This window comes from Stegodyphus dumicola, chromosome X1 (genome assembly GCF_044657685.1).
Source record: "Stegodyphus dumicola isolate Sdum_Otavi_A_Nest chromosome X1, ASM4465768v1".
NCBI lineage: Eukaryota > Metazoa > Arthropoda > Arachnida > Araneae > Eresidae > Stegodyphus > Stegodyphus dumicola.
In genome coordinates, this window is record NC_140780.1 from 227,639,806 (window position 1) to 227,660,679 (window position 20,874).

The 20,874-nt window shown below is 32.6% G+C and overlaps 1 protein-coding gene across 7 annotated transcripts in view; it reads left to right on the top strand.

Moving 5' to 3' along the window:
- Window positions 1–20,874, top strand: part of Ssadh (succinic semialdehyde dehydrogenase) — a 275,075-nt gene that overhangs the window by 91,270 nt on the left and 162,931 nt on the right. For 2 of the 7 annotated variants that reach the window (XM_085808722.1, XM_085808720.1), the window contains exon 1: window positions 18,933–19,488. The exons of 1 other annotated variant lie outside the window; for it this stretch is intronic. The gene's annotated coding sequence lies outside the window, so the exon portion shown is untranslated. Of the gene's footprint in view, window positions 1–18,620; window positions 18,906–18,928; window positions 19,489–20,874 lie in introns of those variants that run through there. 4 more of the 7 variants (XM_085808724.1, XM_085808721.1, XM_085808725.1 and 1 more) reach the window with 3 other exon arrangements.

Here is a 20,874-nt window from a genome sequence, read left to right on the forward strand (position 1 = left end):
CGAAATCACGCTGTCTCAAACTTTTCCGTTACACCCGTTTAAATACTTTAGTCCATCGACTTTCTCTGAGGGTTTGGTGGTTCTAGGAGAGAGATGGCGAGAGAGAGGAAATTGCCCTCCCAAGCAGGCCCGCGCCAAGCCTAATTAATGTCTAGCGAGCGCCTTTATGCAGTGTCGATATTAAAGGGAAACTGCTTATGTTAACTCTTAAAATGAAGTATTATTAACATATAATATGAGAAGGCAGAAAAATTACATTTTATCTCCCAATTTGCATTTTGTGCTTTGTCAAAACCCACACTCAAACATATTTATTGAAGAATTATACATGTATTTATGCTATAAAAAAGTAACACTGCAAGCGAAGCGAAATAATACACTAAACGCATTGGATACGAAATATATTGCTTAACACTATTTATTATCTTAAAATTAAAAACAAATTAATTTACGTATCTAATAATCACAAAAATTCCTCTAGGGATATATCCAAAATTCTTTTCTGCACACCACTATGTAGCTGACAATGATATAGCTGAGAGCAGGGTTTCTCAACCGGTGGTACGCAAGAGAAAAATAGGTGGTACTCGAAGAAGCAAAGTATTTTTAACTCTTAAATTCAAAAATTAAAATCCCAACATCCTGATTGAATTTTTCTTTAACACTCGTAAATTTATGCGATCTGAGCTTTGTTCAAGGTCAATAGCCGCTTAGCAAGAGGTGAACGATCTGTCTACATGGTTTCATGGTTTTTCCATGTTGTACATTTCACAAATATTCTTTTAGCCGTAGACATAACAAAATTTGCCATAAAGGATGTTTTTAAAAGGAGTATAGAAATGGATGCTCTATTTAAGAGGAAATAAAAATAAGTTCCTATAAAAAAGATAATAGTATTTCATTAATTCTCTTAGAGTTTTTCGATTTATTAGCATGTCAGTATTTTATGTCACCATTTCCGGGCTCATATATTGCTCCACTTTCAATTAGAAACATTTTTTTACGTCGGCTTGCTGTCTCTAATAGTAGGTATTCTGTGAACTATTAAAACGTGGCTAATTAACTTAATGACTCCGTTATCAAATGATACAGTAAGTCAACGAATTCTTGAAATGGTAAATTTCATAAAAGAGATACTTATTCAAAAAACAAAACACACTAAGTACTTCGCATTGCAATTGGATGAAAGTACTGAAATAACGAACTTTGTTCAATTATATACGTTTCGAAAAAGATAACGGAATTGCCGAAGAGTATGTATTTTGTGAACTGTTCATGACAGAACTTTGCAAAGGAAATTTTCAAAGTAATTGACAATTTTCTTTCTGAGACTGATATTCCTTGGAGTTAGTGCATTGCCGTATGCAGTGACGGAGCTCGGGCTTTTAACGGAACATTTTGGAGTGATTCCTCAAATAAAGAAAGTCGCACCTGAAATTAAATTTGCTCACTGCTCCATACGTCGTGAAGCTTTGGTAGCCAAAACAATCCATGAAAGCCTGAAAATCGTTTTAAATCAAGCTGTGAAAAATTGTTAATTTTATTAAAAGTCGAGCTTTAAATTGAAGAATATTTACGATTTTATGCCAAGAGATGGGCAATGAATATGAAACGCTTCTGTTACATTCCGAAGTAAGGTGGTTATCTAGAGACAAAATTTTAAATCGTCCTTTTGAACTTCTATCAGAAATTCAAATTTTCCTCTGTAATTCGAAATTTGAATTTCAATCATGTTTATTTAGTGATTAATTGTTGGCGCGTTTAGCATATTTAGCTGTTATTTTTGGAAAATTAAATGAGTTAAATTTAAGATTAGTAGAACAAAATGTTAATTCGTTTACCGTTAGAGATAAAATAAAGGCAGTGATAAAAAACTCGAGCTAATAATCAAAGAATTGGATAATAATATTTAAGCTTTTTGCCAATTGTAGAAAGTTTTCTAACCGAAAATAATTTGAAAATAGAAGAAGAATTAGCATCCGATATTAAAAATCATTGTTTTTCATTGATAAAAAATTTCAACAGGTATTCTCCCGAGGACTATGAAAATGAAAATTGGATTAGAAAATCATTTCGTTCAAATGTACCTGAAATTTTATCTCGTGAAGAAAAAGAACAATTGATAGAAATTTCCTGTAATCGAACTCTAACTGAAGATTTAAAAAATAACACACTTGTTAACTTTTGTCTTAACCGAGAAAAAGAATTTAGAAACATTTCAAATAAAGCTGTGGTGTCATTAGGTCATTTGGAAAAGCCGGAGAGATAAAAAATTACCAACCTTCTTCGCCGGGAATCGAGCCACGGACCTCTGGAATACCGGCCCAACGTGCAGAACCACTACACCACGAAGGCACGCTAGGAAAACGGGAGAAATACCGTATAAAGCTGTTAAACTTTTATGGCTTTTTTACACAACCTATATGTGTGAACAAGGATTTTTTTCCATGTTATATTTTGTAAAAATAAATACCAAACAAAATAAAATTTGGTTTCTAATTCACGCTTAAAACTAAGTGAAATAAAACCAGACAGAAAGAAATTGATTTCTCTTAAACGGGCCCAAATTTTGTACTAAATTTTAGCATTAAAGTATTATAACTTTAATTTTGATAATTAAAATGGTAACCAATTTTTAATCTAATATTTTTATGTGTGCATATTTAATTCAAATAGCCACTAGGTTGTGCAAACGGTAAAATATTTTTTAACCCAAAGGGTGGCGTTAGCTCAGCAGGGCTATTAATTTCAAAACGGCTTTTTGCGTCGATTCACTTTTAAACAATTGCCACCAAATATAACATGTATTATATTTAAAGAAATTAAATAATGAAGAATCTGCATAAATGTATGTATGTTTCTCGCATTGGGGTAAAGCAACGTTGCTCAGAGCCATCCAATTTTGAATAACGTACTTTTCCACCCGAATATGGGCATCTGGAAGCCCAAATTTGGAATTTGTTTTATTATCGATTTCATATTTTGTAAAACTTTTAAACAAAACGAATTTTTGATTAACAAGCTCAACGATTTAAAAGCGAGCCATGGCAACACTGTATGGGGGGGGGAACTTTCTAATCTCCAGCGCGCGGAACTGTGTATCGGAAATTCTAAAGATATGCTTATTTTAAAATTATTTTCTCATATTGCTGTTGAACTGAATTTTATGGTTTAAGAGCGAAGAACATGCTATTTAATTATTAAAGGCAACACGAAAAAAAAAAAAAAAAAAAAAAAAACGTTTGAGCGTAATATAAAATCTAAAAGCTTTCAAAAAAATTTTTTTTAAATATTTCCCTTTAGAAATTGAAAAATTATCATTGTAAAATTTTATGGTAGTACTAAAGGTTTTCAATTTTTGTTTAAGTGAGTACACGTTAGTCAAAAGGTTGAGAACCGCTGGCCTAGAGTTTCAACCGACAATGCTACATTTTCTCCCAAAGTTTTGCAAAAACTGCAGTTCGTGCATAAGATCTATACTATTTATATCGCTTTGATTTTTATCAATTTATATCGCTTTGATTTTTTTTTTGTAGTTTTTGACATAAGTTGAACTGTATCCTGTAAATAAATGTAAACGAAAATAAAATACGTGATGCCAATGCTTATGTAAGGGTAGACGCGTTCGACAAACTGATTAATCCTTATTTTATGTCTACTGTTTAAATCGTAGTAATTTGTACAAAACTGATCTTTTCTGCGTTTTTTTTTTTTGGTGATAAAATGAAGCTAACTCTTGTTTAGTCGGATGACATGATTTGAAGTGTGGTGGAAGGTAAACCGATGAAGGTTTACTGTAAACCGTAGTACTAAAGTTGGATGTGTTATGAGTGACCAAAATGGTGAGGAACGGAAGAGAATTGCATGTTTTAAGTTCAAAAGTAAACTGAATAGCAGGGTCATTATAATTCATTGTTGAAATTCCTATGTTTCCCAATTTTATTCCTATGTTCTCCGTGAATTTCCAGTTTGCTCCTCCAAACTGGCTCTTGATCAAGAACTAAATTATTTAAAGCCGTAGCTATTGAGAGGGGCTTTTCACTCAACATTCTTAATCAAGCAGTTAAAAAATTCTCATCTTAACAAACCAAAAGGCACACTCTTGTTTTAGGAGATTATAAGAATTCTTTTGTCATTCCTTTCTCTAGCAATAAAATTGCACGTATTTTACAGAAATTTAACTTTCGGGTCGTTTATTCTCCTATCAATAAAATTCCGAGTCCCATGCTTAAGGACCCCATTCCAGATATGAATTCCCGGGGTATTTACAGGATTCCTTGCTAGTGTGGTTTAATTTACCTTGGTCAAACTAAGATAGCCTTAAAATTTCGCGTTAAGGAACATGAGGCATATGTTAGGAAAAAGGAAACACAGAAGTCTCTATTGCTCAACATTGTTGGTCCGAAAAATCACACTTTTAATTTTTCTGTGGCTAAAATTACTCAAAAAACATCTTCCATTGGTGAATTAGATTTTCCAGAGACGTTTCACATTCAAAAAAATCTTTTTGTTCTAGTTAACGACTCGAATTCCAATACAACTTTGCCTTCAGCCTTTAAGGAAATTATGTTTTAGTTCTCCTTTCATCAATAGATGGTGCCAGTAGCTTAACCTTTTCACGTGGGCTCGAAAAATAGTTGTGTTCTTTCACTGGGGGCTCTTTGCTCAGCGGTTATGGGAAAGGGGGAAAATTTTTCAGATCGAGTCTTAACGACGAGGTGATTAGTGTTCTTTTGTTGGCAGGCAAAGAAATGGTCAGTATTTCTTTTCGGTCTAGTTCCAAGCTCTAGGCGTTTGAATGAGGGAAATATTCTAATTGCTTTCACACACTGCAGGTAGATGCATGCAGTTTTCCCACGAAACGCAATTTATTGTTTTATTTTCAGACGAAATGTTTTATGCTACAACTAGGCAATTTTGTTCATTTTTTGGTTAAAATAACCTTTTAAACTTGTACATAGGTTATATACTGAAAAATAAGCGAAGTAATCAGAGTTACCTATATTCACTTGTCACAGCATAGAGAATTTAGTGATTTAAAATATTCAAACAATATATAGATTTTAATTTTAAGTATTATAATTATCCTGATATTGAAGAGCAAATTAAATACAGTTTAATTATTACAAATGTCATTTAGAAAGCATTTTCCAGTTCCCAAATGAGTGTTATTGGATTAACACCTCTGTAAAATTTATTTCCGGAGAAAAAGAAATTGGTAACTGCATTTGTGCTGCATTGAATCATTATTGAACAACGCTAACAAACATGCACTAACAAAAATTTACCAATGCACGAGGTAAGAATTGTTTTTAATTAATTTTTCTTTCATGTGACGTTGCAAATAGCGTTCCCAGGCTTGATCTGCCTTCAAATCAGGAATATAAAATCTTAAAATTTTTAACCGCTTCACAGTTTTTGGTTCGGTAAAGAAATGCAGAAGCAAACACTGGAGGTTTATAAAATAAAATCCTTGTTGAGTTTCAATGTATTCAATAACAAAAATTTAGGTTTACAACTTAGAGATATTATATATTACTTTTACCTTAGAATAGAAGGGAAATAGTTGTTCGTCGATTTATATTGTTGCTGCATTTTTTCTTTAAAAGCAAAATTGCATATTCAGGAACCCATTAAAATTTCAAAAAATAAAGATTTTTGTCGAATGGAGAAATATATCTACATTTTCAGAATGCTAAAATCGCCTTTGAGGTATCAGATTGTTATGCGAAATTTTCAGTTCTCAAGCTTTTTATTGTTGCTTTCTTTTGGAATAATGAAGCTCAGAATGAAGATTCGTACTGAGCTGATGAATATTAATAAAGAATCGTACTGAGGATTAAATTCAGGGAACTAAAAAATAGTGCACATCTCAATTACTCTATACATCCTTAGTATCCTAATATATCGTTTGATTCCCCCCCCCAAAACACGATTCTCACGTTAAAAATTAATTACGTTCTGAACACTACCTGTAACTGAGTGGTCAAGGCCGCTGAATACTGGTAGTTCGACTTAAGTTCGAGGCCAGGCGATCGGGTTGACTGCATGGTTGGTTTTTGTTGTTTGCTCCATGTGAAACGTGAATACGAGATAGTTTCCCTTAAAAGTTCTCCACAAAGGCATCCTTTTCCTTAGAAAGGCATCCTTTTCCTTAGGAAGGCAGCCTTCGTGTGTTTTCCCATGTTTAATTAATCTAAACTAACGTATCTACTTTCTTAAAGAATTGATGCAGATATCATATTATAGACGTAAACATAACAACGGATAAATTAATAAGTTTGAAACTTTTTTAAATTTTGAATTATAAAATGTTCTTCACTAAATGCTTTAATAAAAATTCGTGTTTCATTTATCGCACAGTTGAAATTCATTTTGTCATCAAAACTATTCATAAAAGGAAGGGTTTCTAAATATAGTTATGAGACGCTCATAAATATAGCTTTCTTATTTCGAATATAATTTAATTTTTATTCGTCTGATTAAAGAAAAGATTATTTGCCTAATCGAAGGGAGCTTTCGGGGAGGACGTTCGAAGGAAATTGGCTCATATACATGAACGAATACGAAAGGTTCATGCAGTCAATCCGTTCATCGAAGTTTGAACCCGGGTTGAATTATCAGTGTTAAAGAAATTTTATCCGCTCAGCCGCTAGTTATAATTTAGAACATAACAAACCAAAAGTTCACTCAAGTAAAGAGTAGTCGTGGAATGTATGTCATTTAGAAATAACATTAAAATTAATTTTTATCACCTGAAACGTTTATATTCATTACACTGCCTTTACATGCACATTAAAAACTGGAATAAATTGAAATAAATAATTACAAAAAGAATGAAACAAAGAAAATTTCCTTTATGTTTAGCCATTATTTAATACCGAACTCCAAAAAATTGATAAATATCAACTCAAAGAATTTATAACTGTATTTGCAAAAGAAAAAGAAAAAAAAAAAAAAAAAATTGAAGAAAGATCTTAAAACGCAAACGCGCGAGAAATAAAATAAGAAATTATTCTTTTTTTTTTTTTTTTCTCCTGTTGAGAAAATATTTCCCGGAAGACACCGAATTCGCAAACAAGCCATGTGGGTTCAAATTACGGACAATTACCCCTACCCATTAGCGGAATCCCACAAAAGAACGCACTCGTTAGGGTGTCGTAAAATAGTCGTCAAGCCTCAAGCGTTAGAAGTCCTACCCCTGCGACCAAAGAAAAACTGTCCCGAGACCGTACACTTTGCTCGGGACATATATGTCCTAGCTCCCGGGAAAAGGTTAACTCTCGTTCAGCCATTCTTATCTTATCTAATCGCTATATCATATCCATAGAACGTGTATGTGAAGAAGGAAAGGTGCCATAGACGTAATCGCACCGACGGTGCAAATAGCTAAGAGGCTATTCACACCCCCTACGTTCGCGCATGCGCACAATCAGCCCAGATACCAGTATTTTACATTCTAACCTCCTTGTATTTTACGCCGATTTCCGTAAGGCAGGTGGTAGCGAGAGCAAAGTTGTTAACCCTAACTCAGCAATAGAAAAGCTTGTTAATAATTCACCAACAAGAGAATAATTTGCAAGTAATAATTATCAGTTACAAAGACGAGGTCAATCTATATACATGATAATGTTCAGGAAATGATTAGATAAAATAGGGATTTAATGATGGTCTTAATTGCAAGCGAGACCGTGTAATTAGTTAAAAAATCTTTAATGTATTGACAAAAAGGCTACAGGAATTACTTAAATTATTTTATTTAACAGAGGAATTTTTATACAAACTTAGAACCTAATCTTATAGCATAGGACTGTCAGAATTTATTATTCAATAAGAAAACTTACTGAAAGTTATAATATTCTTATATATTCATCACTCGCACTGTATGGACTTACGATTTTGTCTGATGCTGTTTTCTGAAAAATGTACAACCATGTTGGAAACCGCAATTGAGGATGTTACTTTAGTTAATCCACGGAGTATAAAGATCAGGCAAAATTACAGATTAACCACGGACTGATATTATATGTCTCTTGTTGCTGTGTCTCAAGGTGGAGGCAAGCATAGCCTTGTTTCCCATGTAAAAAAAAAAAAAAAAAAAATATTAAATTTTTTAAAAAATTTTTATTTTTCCGTCATAGCAAAAGTTACCTTCTAACCTCTTACGTGACTGGACCCCCCAAATTTATATTTTTATATTTCATTTTCCCCCAACTTCACATCTATTCAGCTTTACCTAACAAACTTACTACACACACCCTGAAAATACTATTTAATAAAAATGACAACAGCTTCCCCCTAATCCTGTTCTACCTAATGGGCAATATATTTCATTACTTTCATGATATTCAGTACCTCATATTTCGTAATTCATCCATTGCATTATGGAATAACGAATAAATTTATAGTTTCTATATGTATATTGAAATGACAGCTTCAGAATATAAAATTATTCAGACACGATAGAAGGAAAAAATCACTTAACTAATTGATTATTTAATAATAAATTAATTGAATGTTGAAGCAATTAATAACACATAGTAATTTTTGATTTAGTTAAATTAGTTTGATTTAGTAAATTATTGTTTAGCATTTTATTTAATGTAATGACTGCAAAAATGAAAGACGTAATTTTAAGAAAACATACTGATCTAAGGCAGTTTTTTCAAAATGCTTTGATCATGTATGGAAACGAATCTTTGTATATCGAATATGTTATTTTATACAAATCTTGTACAAAATATATTTTGTACAAATCTTGACACAATATAAACTTGAATTGCCAGTACTGTGAGCAAACAGACATAGAAATAAATCATAGGAATAGTACACACTTAAAATAATAGTAAAATACTGCTAAATGATCCTTGTTCTTCCTTAGATCGAAGCTTTGACATCTCAGGATACCAAACACAATCTTTACTCAAACAACTGTAACTGCACTTGCTGCCCTTTTAAATTTTTAAGGTCTAGTTAATAATAAAGATATTACTAATTAGACTATATATTTATTGCATCATTTTATATTTCAGTAGTTTTAATTTTTTTAAATATAATTTGAAAGGTTTGTTTTGTAATCCGGGAACCTTTACCCATTTAAATTAATGGTAAATGGTTCTTTGCTTTATAACATTTTGTTTATAAAAACTTTCACTAAAAGATTACTTTCATTGTGTATTGAAAAATCTAATTTTAATTAAAATTTGAAAATCGTTCTGTAATCATATCAGCTTGACGCTATTGATTAAAATTATTGCCATAATTTTCAAACTTTAAATTTCAAGATAGTTATTCGTTGTAAGTGCGTAATGCATATTAATAGCACATAACCTAAAATAGCAACAATATGCCAAACTTATGGTTTATATAATCCTTGTTGTATAATCAGAGGGGGAAAAATATTAAAAACAAGTGTTAAAATATTTTCATGCTTTTAAAATGAGATATATTTCTTGCAAGAGAGGTAGCACATAAAATTGTCATTTTGCCAACGTAATTAATATTTAAATGCTACAATTTTCAAATTAATAAGCTGACACATTAGAAATAATTTTTCTCTTGCAGTAAATGCTTCTATATTGTAAATCTTATGTCGATTAAGAATTCTCTTAGCCTGTTCAATGTCCATACGATTGCCATTAACTCCAATTTGCTGGCATGATAAATGCTTCTATATATTTTTTAACAATTTTCATAAAAATTGAAATTTGTCAGAAATAATTTCCAATATTTAGGATTGTGCACTGTTTTAGTTTAAATGAGAAATTAACTAGGATTTGATAAAATAACATTTATTAACAGACTTTAGAAACAAGCATGAGACTACCTGCATATAAAATGGTTAAAAATATTTGCGCATATAATTGTTCCAATCACCAACTGTATTGCATATTACAAAACTCAGCTAATGTCAGTCCATGGTACCAATGGTACATAAATTTTACCGTCCTAAGCAAATTGAGATGCGATCCTTTAAACCAAGCGCAAGATCTGAGACTTTTTCTGGGCAAGATCTAAGATTGAAACGTTATTTTGGTGTATCATAATTGGTAAAACACATCATTTCAGGATTACTTTTACAAAATGTTCAGCAATGAGGAATATCTTTATTCTGTACTAATTTCACTGCTGTCTCTCCTCAATTTTTTTTTTTTTTTTTTTTTTTTGGTTTTATTTTGTAAATCCCAGGCAACTTTGCTATTGAACAAGAATTTCTATCTATAGAATAAAAGAGAAAGTGTTAGCACAAAAAATTAACCAAGTTACATTGAAATAAATGCTTAATAAAGCAAACAAATAAATATTGAGCTTTTCTTTTTTGTACATTTTGATTCCCTTTAGGTCATACATACTTTGTTATTTCATAAATCACCATTTCATATTTTTAATTTTATAATTAACATCTTACTGGATTTAAACTTAAGGTCTAATATGCAGCAAAATCCCAAATCTGAAATTGCCAATATCACGAATATTTTAGACTATACCTCTAACAGCAGTCAGTATAAAGCCATGCTATACAGGATATAAAAAAATTGCAGTGACAGTTTCTTTTTTTAAGGATGTTCATGGTCTGAACAACATTTTGTTGTTTAGTAAATGCTGCTTAGCACAGCCCAAAACAAGTCCAGCAGACATTAAATTAAATCGATGGAACATCGTGCATAATTTTTTAAATTTCTGTGGCATATGCTCAGAATGAGAATGTCAAACAGGGCCCGATAAATAGGTTCTGCATGCTTTCATACGGGACTGGGAAATAAAATACATCTTCTGTTTTGAAATGACATCAAAAGTAACATTTTCTAGATTTCATTACAAATGCTTTATATATTGCAGTCCAACGCACAAAGACTACGGTTAGTATTGGAAAAATGCACAACCCAAGCTGTACGGCATGTAAAATATTTATTTAATGAGAATAATAAAGTGTAATAAACAAATAATAACACATGAATATTTGGCTCAGTTCACTCATAAAACCAAGATGACTTAGCTGATCACATTATTGCTATCTTCAACAAGTTATCATATATTTTAACACTGTTTTTTGCAGTACCCATATAACAGAAAAAAGTACCAACATTTCTAATAACAGTTTTTAAATAGAACACTATCATTATGAGTTATAAAATATACTTTTTGTATCTTATTAGGGCAAGTTATTAAATTATAAATAATAGAATTTTTAAAGTGTGAAAACTAACAGTCTCTTAATGAAGAAAAGTTACAGAAATGATAATTACTTATGTCTAAGTAAGAAAAGACATATTTATAATTTAATTAAATCTGTTATTAAAGGGATAGTAATAATCAATTACTCAAGTATATGTTAAAATCTAAAATAAACCTAACACTTATAAATGTAATAATTACTTAAAATGATCTTTCAAAATATATTATCTAACTATGTTACTTCTGAATAACATTTCTTACATGATAAAATATTTCTCAGATTGAATTTCCCTTTAAAATTTAAATACATATTTTGAATATAATGCCACTCATGATTTGTCCCCATATATATATATATATATATATATATATATATATATATATATATATAAAGGAAAATTTATTTATGAATTTATGTATGGAAAATTTTATTTATGGAAAAGTATTTATTAAAAATAATTTTTTAATTTAATTTTTTCTAGATTTATTTTTATATATTTTAATATTAATGTTTGCAAAAAAATTTTAATATAACAAAGATAGCAGCTTGGCACTCAACTTTACCTACATAAGCGCCATCTATATAATTAATTTGAAGAACACACTTACTTCTCTTTAAAAACACTTTTGCAGACCCCAACGCTCATTTAGTAAGTAAGTTAGAATTAAAACTTACTATTTACTTGCTTTAAGTATTTTTTAAAATTTTTTATGTAGTATTTAAGTATTTTCTAGATATGAAATTATACTTTTAAGTATATATTTGTTCTTTTAAAATTGTGAATTAGTTCTTTATGTTTCTTATTGGTTTATATGGATTATGTCTAGTTCTTTTTTAGTTTCTTTTTACTGATATGCATATTCGTGTCGGTTAGGTTAGGTTTCTGTAGGCAAGAGTTTCTAATATATATTAGTTTCTAGATTATTTTTTATAAAAAATTAATTTTTTTTTAAATTTAATTTTTTTAAACAAGTTTAATTTAATACTTGACTTTACTTGCTTGTTTCTCAAAAGACTTCTTTAGTATTTTCCTTTTAAAACTTTAATTCTTAAATGCTAATTTCTAAGGGTACCACTTTATTGGTATTTCTTTTTGGACATTCTTCACTTCTTACTTTTGGTTTTGACTTTTAAACTTTCCTGCATAAATGACGAAACACGAATTGAATGATTGGAGAATTAGGTTTGGAGGCAACTTCACCTTGATAAGTCTGTCTCCTGCCTGCTCAACAGTCATTCACTTATGCATTTTTAAAAAAATTGTTTGGATTAATTTTAATTTGCTAAATTAGTGAATTTATTTTCATATTGGTTTTGCACTTGATTTGCTCATGCTTCTGAATTTAAATGATATTTTAGATTAGTTCGAGAATTAAATCTTTTAAATCTTTTATATGTTTACACATTTTTTTTAATATATTTTTTTTTTGGCTTTAAATTTACTTTTTTTAATTTTGGCTTTAAATTTGCTTTTTTACTTTTATACGTGTTTGTTAAAATTTAAGTTTAATTTGTTTAAATTTGTATAAAGGAAAATATATCACACTTGGCAAGTGTTTGTATATGTTACAAACTAGACAACGGAAGCAAAGGAAGATGAAATGAGTTAAATAAAAACTGTTAAAATGAATAAATTATTAACTTTTATACATCCACTTGATATTTTATAAGAAACAATACATATCTTAACAGAATTATTTAATAGGTAAATATATAGAATACATGCTATAGTTACAGAGTTATTAATACTGAACTATATAGGCTAAACTAAGAATAGTCATTATTAAATTGGAAAGAATTATTATTATTTTATTGTTCCCTTTCAACCAAATATAATCATTATTAAATATCATGGTTTACTAAATCCCACAAATTTACGGGAAAGATGTAATAGCACTGGTGCGGAGACATGGTAACATACAACTCCAGCATTCCATAAGCCGAAAAAAAGCACTTCTACCTACATTGCTATCATAGCATATAAGCTCATGCTCAGCTGAAGGCGTTTTTTTCCGTGTATACCTAATATTCATGTTGACTGTAATGTGACCACGCTAATCATATGCAGTGCTAGTAACTGCCAATAGCCTCGACACGTAGTCAAGCCATTAAAAAAAAAGCACCATAAGTACACTCTGTTGAAAAATTAACTGCCATTTTTCTTTATTTAATACCCCCACTAATCACATATGAAATTTGCTGCTTCACTAATTATGTTTGACACATGCACAATTATAACATCCTTGATTACATATAACCCGCCATTACGAAATATCGGCGATCAATCAATCAATCAATATCTTTTATGCCGGACTGTCGCTGTTAAATACGCGACGTCGCCGGCTCTTGACAAATATGCCAAAATGGGCTCAGAACGTGGAAATGTCCGGACGGGTTGCAGGAATATGGAGATGTTGAGAGGGGGTAACCGGCGTCACAGGACGGAGAAAAAGCAATGACGAGAGCTGAAAAAAGGAGAGGCTCAACGTAGGTGGAAATCTGATGAGTGTTGTTCGTGATGTTGAGGCAGTTAAAAACAGGCAAAATAACATGATAAAGTAATTTCATTCATCATCTGATAGGTACATATGAAAATACAGATACATAAAATAATAGGCAACAAAATACATAATAGTGGGAAATACAAAATGAAATTATACACACTATATACAGGAATCAGAAAATGCTGCAAGTTATGTCGGGTCACGGGTGAGGTGGGTCGCGTAAGGTCTGAGTTTGCAATCTTCTCTAAGAGGGATATAGTCAAAGACTTTAAAATGCTGCAGATGCTCACAGTTAAGAGCCTTGTTGAAGAAGTTTGAGTTCATCTTATGTAGAAATTTATCTACAGTATCAATCTTGAGGTCTCGATAGAGCGTATAATTCGAAACATAGTAATGGGCATTAGTGATAATACGCAGATACTTGTTTTGCAGTACTTGTATTTTTTTGATATCATTATCCGTGATGGCTGCTCACGCAGGGAACGCGTATGACATAATTGGGCGTATAATCGCCGTATACAGATGTCTTTTGCGAAGAAGATCCAACTTTGAATTTTTGCCTATTAACGGCGATAATCTGTTGATAACAGCATGCGCTTTATTGCGGACCTTTAAAACATGGTCGTTCCATCTAGAAGTGCTATTTAGGACAATACCAAGATAGGTAGCTTTCTTGACTATTGGGACTTCCACGTCGAAGATTTTAAGCTTGCTGTTGATGGGAGTTTTTAAGATCTTTTTACGAATAATAATCAGCTGGGACTTTTGCGCGTTTATAGCGATGCGCCACTTTTTGCACCACTCTTCAATTTCGGGTATAGCACGTTGCAGGTTTCTGATAGCATTATCTACATTCATAGACTTGTTCGCAAGCGCCGTATCATCGGCGTAGCAGCCTAAAAAGGAGTTAACATCTGTACAAATTCTAGGGAAGTCAGCTGTGTAAAATATATATATAATATGGGACCTAAAATCGATGCTTGTGCAACTCCAGCATCTAATCTTTTGTAGTCGGACTTGTCAGCACCAATGTTCACATAAAATTTCTATTTTTTATAAAAGAGTAAATGAGCAAAATTAAGTCACGATTGAAGTCTAAGGAGATGAGTTTACAAAAGAGCCCCTCATGGCAGACGAGGTCGAAAGCTTTGGCGACGTCCAGCATGAGTAAGGCCACGCTCTGATTGTTGTGGAGTGCTCCTCCAACGAATTCGGTAAGTCTAACCACTTGTTTTGTCGTACTAAGTTTTTTCCTGAACCCGAATTGTTCGGGAGGGATCTTGATAAGAAACGGCTCCATTCTCTTAAGTATGATGCGTTCAAAGATTTTTCCAAATCCTGGGAGAAGGCTAATGGGTCTAAACCCGTCCGGCCTGGTAATATCCTTTCCCGGTTTGGGGAGAAGAATCATTTTGGCAGTCTTCCACTTATTGGGAAAATAATTGTTCTCCATGCATGCGTTGAGTATGCTGGTAAATTTTGTGATTATTTGGAGAGGTAGATTTTTGATTGTAATGTTGCTTATTTCGTCGAAGCCTGGAGCTTTCCTATTTTTTAACTTGCGCATGATCTCAAGCACCTCTTTGGGACTCGCATATTCAGTCTTATTTCTCACCCCTGGGTCACTAACCCAGTCTTTAATGAAATATCTGGTGTCATAAGAGAACATAAGATTACACGGATCTAAATTGGGCGTGAACTGTTTCTCGAGGTGCGAAGCCATGACCTCTGCTTTGTCCTTATTTGTTAATGCGATAATATTGTTATCGTAGAGAGGTTTATTGCACGTTTGCTTGCGTTTAAGATTTTTAGCAAATGTCCAGAATGAGTTATTCCATTTTTCTGTTCTATAAGTGTTTACTTCACGTTTAATCTCTTTACTCAGCTTGTTCATGCTGCGTTTAATATTCGGATCCCATGAAATACGGTATGTCTTACGAAGTTCATTTCTTTCTTTTATTTTGTTCCTAATGCACAGAGTCAGTCTGTCAGCATTGTGATCCCAAGGGATTTTCTTTGTTGCTGCGTTAAAAGCACTGTTTGTAAGATTTCCGATTGCATAGTCGATATCGTGCGTGGTCTTTAAGCTTTTAAAGTCAGGAGGGTGTTGAAGGATGACGTCGCTAAAACATTCCAGTTTGCGCATTTTCTATATTTCGTGTCATTACATTTGTTAGTGCCTAGGGTGGCGATGACTGGCACATGATCGGATGTCAACTCGACTTTAACTTCAAGATGCATTGGTATAGAAGTTGCGGTGAGAAAGATATCAAGTATGTCCCCATACCTGTAATTAGCTGGGAGGTATGTATATTCATTTGGGACATAAAAATATATTGGGTTGTTATTTATATAATCCAGAAGTATTTCTCCATTGCGGTTTGTATTTCTACATCCCCATTCAATGTTCTTGGCGTTAAGATCGCCGGCTATGATTATGTGCTTATTGTTAGGGAGTAAATCATTAAGTACATTTTCGTCCAACTTGTTAGTAGGTGGGTTTTACAAAGCGATGAAATACACAATACCGTAGAGCGGTAGCCGAAAATAGACAGTGACGGACTCATGTCCATTACAGCGGTCTTCTTTGATTAAACACGATTGCAAGGAGTTTTTCACATATATGGCGACCCCCCACCTCTGTGACTCAACCTGTCGCAGCGATAATGTTTATAGTTTGCGATATTGATATTTAAACAAGGGCTCACAAACGCTTCAGTAATTAAGGCAATATCTATATCGTAAATAAGTAGGAAATTTTGAAGTTCCTGAATTTTGTTATGCACTCCGCGTGCATTCCAAGTCGTGATCTGTATTGGTGCTCTGTTAATTGTTCTTGGACCCATTATCAATGTTTATTGTGGGAATTTCCTGATTGTTTTTATTGAGGTCCTTAACCTGTTGTATAAGCTGGAGAAATCCAGCACTTTTGATGGCTGTAACGAGCTCAGCCACATCTGAGAAAACGTTTTTCGCCTCGTTGATGGTATCGATATAAAGACCGGTAGAAAGCGCTTTAACATATGATTTTCCCTATACGATTCTGTTGGAAAATGTTTTAGTTTTATCCATATTTGGTTTAGGATATTTTTCACACCCCTTATAACTCGAAGTATGGTTTTGGCCGCAGTTTGCGCAACATAGTGGTTTATCTTTATTGTTTTTGTCTGGGCATTCTTTTATAGTATGCTTTTGCCCACATCTAACGCATTTGGGTTCATAATTACACCCCGCCTGAGTGTGGTTAAATCCTTGACACCGATAGACAAGCCCCTAACATTGTATCGGGCCTTGTCTTCCTTTGTACTCGACTACTTTGATCGTGAGATCGCATAAGTATTTTTCGTGATAGATTTTTCTAGAAGCATCGTTTTTGAGGAGGGTGATAAGAAAAAGTGGAAGCATTGTTACTTCACCTCCTCGACGTCTAGACATATGCTTTATATCCTCTATGGTGCATCCTAGGTCCTGGAATGAGGTTCTGATTTCTTCAATTTCAGTGGTTAATAACAACCCATTTATGGCAACTTTGAGGCTTTTGTCTTGAGGTAAGATATACGAGTGATGTTCGACTTTGAGTTCTTTTAGGACCTTAACTATTCCTCTGTAACTGTCTGCATTAGCAGTCGTAACCTTAATACCTCCTTGTATTCTTTGACCAATGAAGTCGAACTTGTGTTGCCGAAATATGCCAGCTATCTTATTCCATGCATATTTTGATTCTGTTAGTATGATAGGTGGTAATTTATTTGACTTTGATTTATCTGCGTTATTATTTGATGTGTTAGTATCATCTGATTTATTTTCCTCTTGTGTAATTTGCTGTGAGTCAGCAGTACTGGTGTCCATATCCAGGTTGTGTGTGTTATCCAATTGCGAATCCCGAGTGTTATTGTCTGGGTTATTCACTTGAGTTTCAACGCAATTCTGATTACTATTTGTGATAATGACTGGCGAAATTATCTGAGTGTGAGTACTAAGCTTAACTTTCTTAATACCTACTGTAGTCTGTTATTTTTTTGTCCTGACAGTTTTGTCCCCGTATCTGTGAGGTAATTAATCTTCCGAACTATTGTCTTTGTCTAGTGTTTTTTCATTCTCTTCGCTAGTAGTATTGTCATCATGCAAATTTATCGGGCTTCTAGCCCTTTTATTTTCTTCGAGACATTTGCTAGTAGAAGGAGTGCTAACCTGTTTTACATCCTGACTAACAGTTGTATTGTCCTTACTACTTTGGTCTCTAAACGCATTTACAATTTCTAGTGAACTTTGTAAGAATCCGAGGAATTTACTTTCAATATCAGATAGTTCACTTTTAGTTTCTCTGATTATTTCCAATTCGCGAATTTGTTTATTGTAAATATCAATGAGCTTCTCCATGTCTATGCATTTAAACAGAAAACAGTAAAATCCAGCAATCTAATGATGGAGTCCTACTCCCCGGAATGGAGCCCTGGCAAGATAGCCTTCTCCACAGACGGATGAGTAGGCGAAGAACACACGAGGCCCCTTCCAAACCCCTAATTCAATTGCCTGAAGCGAGAGCTTGGGGTAACTACGTGCGTTATCCAATCCAGTAAAACAAAGTCAGACGCGCAATTTAATTTAAAATTTATCTAGTTAAGTAATTTAAAACGAACAGTTAAGTTTAAATAAGTGTAAAATGGCAGCAATAATCACTTACCAGCAATCAGGCAAAACGCGCGGTAATTTCTAACATAAATATTCATAATAATTCGAAAATAATAAAATAGTGAAAGCGTATTCGCATTTCGCAATTCAAATAATCTACAAAATAGCATTAAAAAATGCTGATGCAGTCGGATTTGTAAGTGCACGTGGTCGCTCAGGCAAACCACGCGAGACGGACGTACTTACTAACCTTATCTGAGTGGCAGGCACAATCTCCGACGGTGAACCTTCATCCGCCAAGCCCCGCTCTGAAATGAAAAAATATCGGCGATCAAGTATCACGCTACTAAATACGACATATCATCACGATATGTCCATCTTTGAGCATGCGCTAGCCACACAATTTCGCCAAGACCTCCGCGGGTTGCGTTTTCTAGGCGGTCTTTCTAGGAAGGAAGTAAAAATATGATCTCGACCGGTGTCCAGACTAGACAGGGCGAACTCAATCTAGATAGTAGAGAATCTAATAGTGTCTACCCGATTTACTCATAGGACCGTTAAAATATTTCAGTGTTTTATCGCAGACCGGTAAGGTCAGTAATTTGGATTATTGACATAATCTTTACGAAATAGTGGAACTTAAAATAATTAGAAGGACCGACGAATAGTGTTTGGGACCAGCACCGGCCGTTAAGAAACAGTGGTCATAATCATGTTACTTGGCCAATTTCTATATGACAACCGGAGAGGATTTTGGTTAATATTGAGACGCATGTGAAACAGGATGTGGCTTAATATCCTAGTATCCGGTGCATACGGGATTTGATTTAACCTAGGATGTAAATAATGAAAAATATTCTAAATCAGCAGTTGTTGATTTTCTGCAGTCTTATTTACTTTTGAATTGCATATTTGCTATCTAAGCTTCCGTTTAGAAGATACTAAGCAAGCAAAGTGCCAAAGAATGTCATTTCTCTCATTTTCAGATTTGACATGTAAACTTCGTCTGCTATAGAAATATTTATTATTTAGACAGTAAAGTAATAGTTATATGCTTGGCTTGGCTAAGTTATTTTTGTGCCCTGAGCGGAGGTAAGCGGCGGCGTCATTTTCGATTTATTCTTCTGCATTGTTTCAAAGAAGCAAATTGAGAAATTCCAGAAATCAACATAAACAGTAATTAATTTATAGCATTAACTTTATTAAAAGTAAAATAATTTTTAATAACTAGACATTGCATATAAGGCTGTACCAAATGCATTTATCACATTTTGAATTTGTTATTATTAAATTAATGAAACAAAGGGAGTAGTGCAACTGGTATATATAAAATATGGCTATTTTTTATTGAAACATAGTTTAACAATAAAACATTAAAATACTAAATAAACAGCAGTAAGAGGTGTAATATTAAAAATACCGAACTGTGTAATTATATATACAATTATGCTCCTAGAGATTTTTTAAAAAAACACATTTGTATAATTTTTTTAAGGATCAGCAATTTTTAAACTATATTGTTTTTACTGGCTAAGTTTTCAGAAGAATTTAAGAGATTGTTTAGGTTTTTAGTTTAATAACATTCTTTTTATACACAGCAACTGTTACAGCAGATATAAGTAAGATTCTTGTAAAGGAACCCTTAATTACACTCTGCAAATTATTTGCTTTTGTGCATTTTAGAACATGAGAAGTTCAGTCATTTTTAGATAGTAAATTTTCAGCAAATAAATCTCCACCTTTAATGCATGATTGATGTTTCTTTTGATTAATTTTAATGTATACAATGGTTCTTTAATTCATTTATGTTTGGCAAATTTTAAAAATTAAGTAAAAGTCATCCCGTTTGTCAAAATTTATTTATGTGGTAAAATTGCTTTTAATTGATGATTTTGAAATTATTAAAAGTATTGATTTCAAAGTTTCTCTGTTGATTGTTAATACTATCATTAATTTATGCTTAATAATAAGTAAATAATATTTTTTAAGGTTATTCTTTTAGTTTAAAAAAGCAGTCTGTGCTCTTACGCATTCACTAGTTAACTTTACCAGGACCAAACTGTTTGAGTTTAATTTGCGGAGCAATGTGGACTATTGCAGGTCATGATTTGGCTACCTAAACTGCCAGACAATAATCACCTGGAGCATGCATGAAATGTGGGATATGTAAGAGTGAGCCATTTGTATCCAATACTTAATACCTGCTACTAGTTAGTTCCTCCAAGTTATTACCATGTCAAGTTAGTGCAATTCAGAGAACTGAGGGAAGGCTCATTTGATAATGGTATCCCATAAGTTTTGATATGTTAGTATAAATATGTTACATTAGCACCAAGAAAGATATAGCATGAGTACAAAAACTTGTTGCATTTCCAACTACAAGTTGAGCAAAGGCACATAGAAAGGCCTTTAAGCTTTCTCATGTGTGTGCAGAAATGTTAGTAGATCTATTTTTTTACATTTTGTATTGCTGATTATTTTCAGCTTATCGAAAATTTAAGAAATGTTCATATATACATGAAATTGCCTAGGATGTGTTTATAAATATGAACATAACTAACA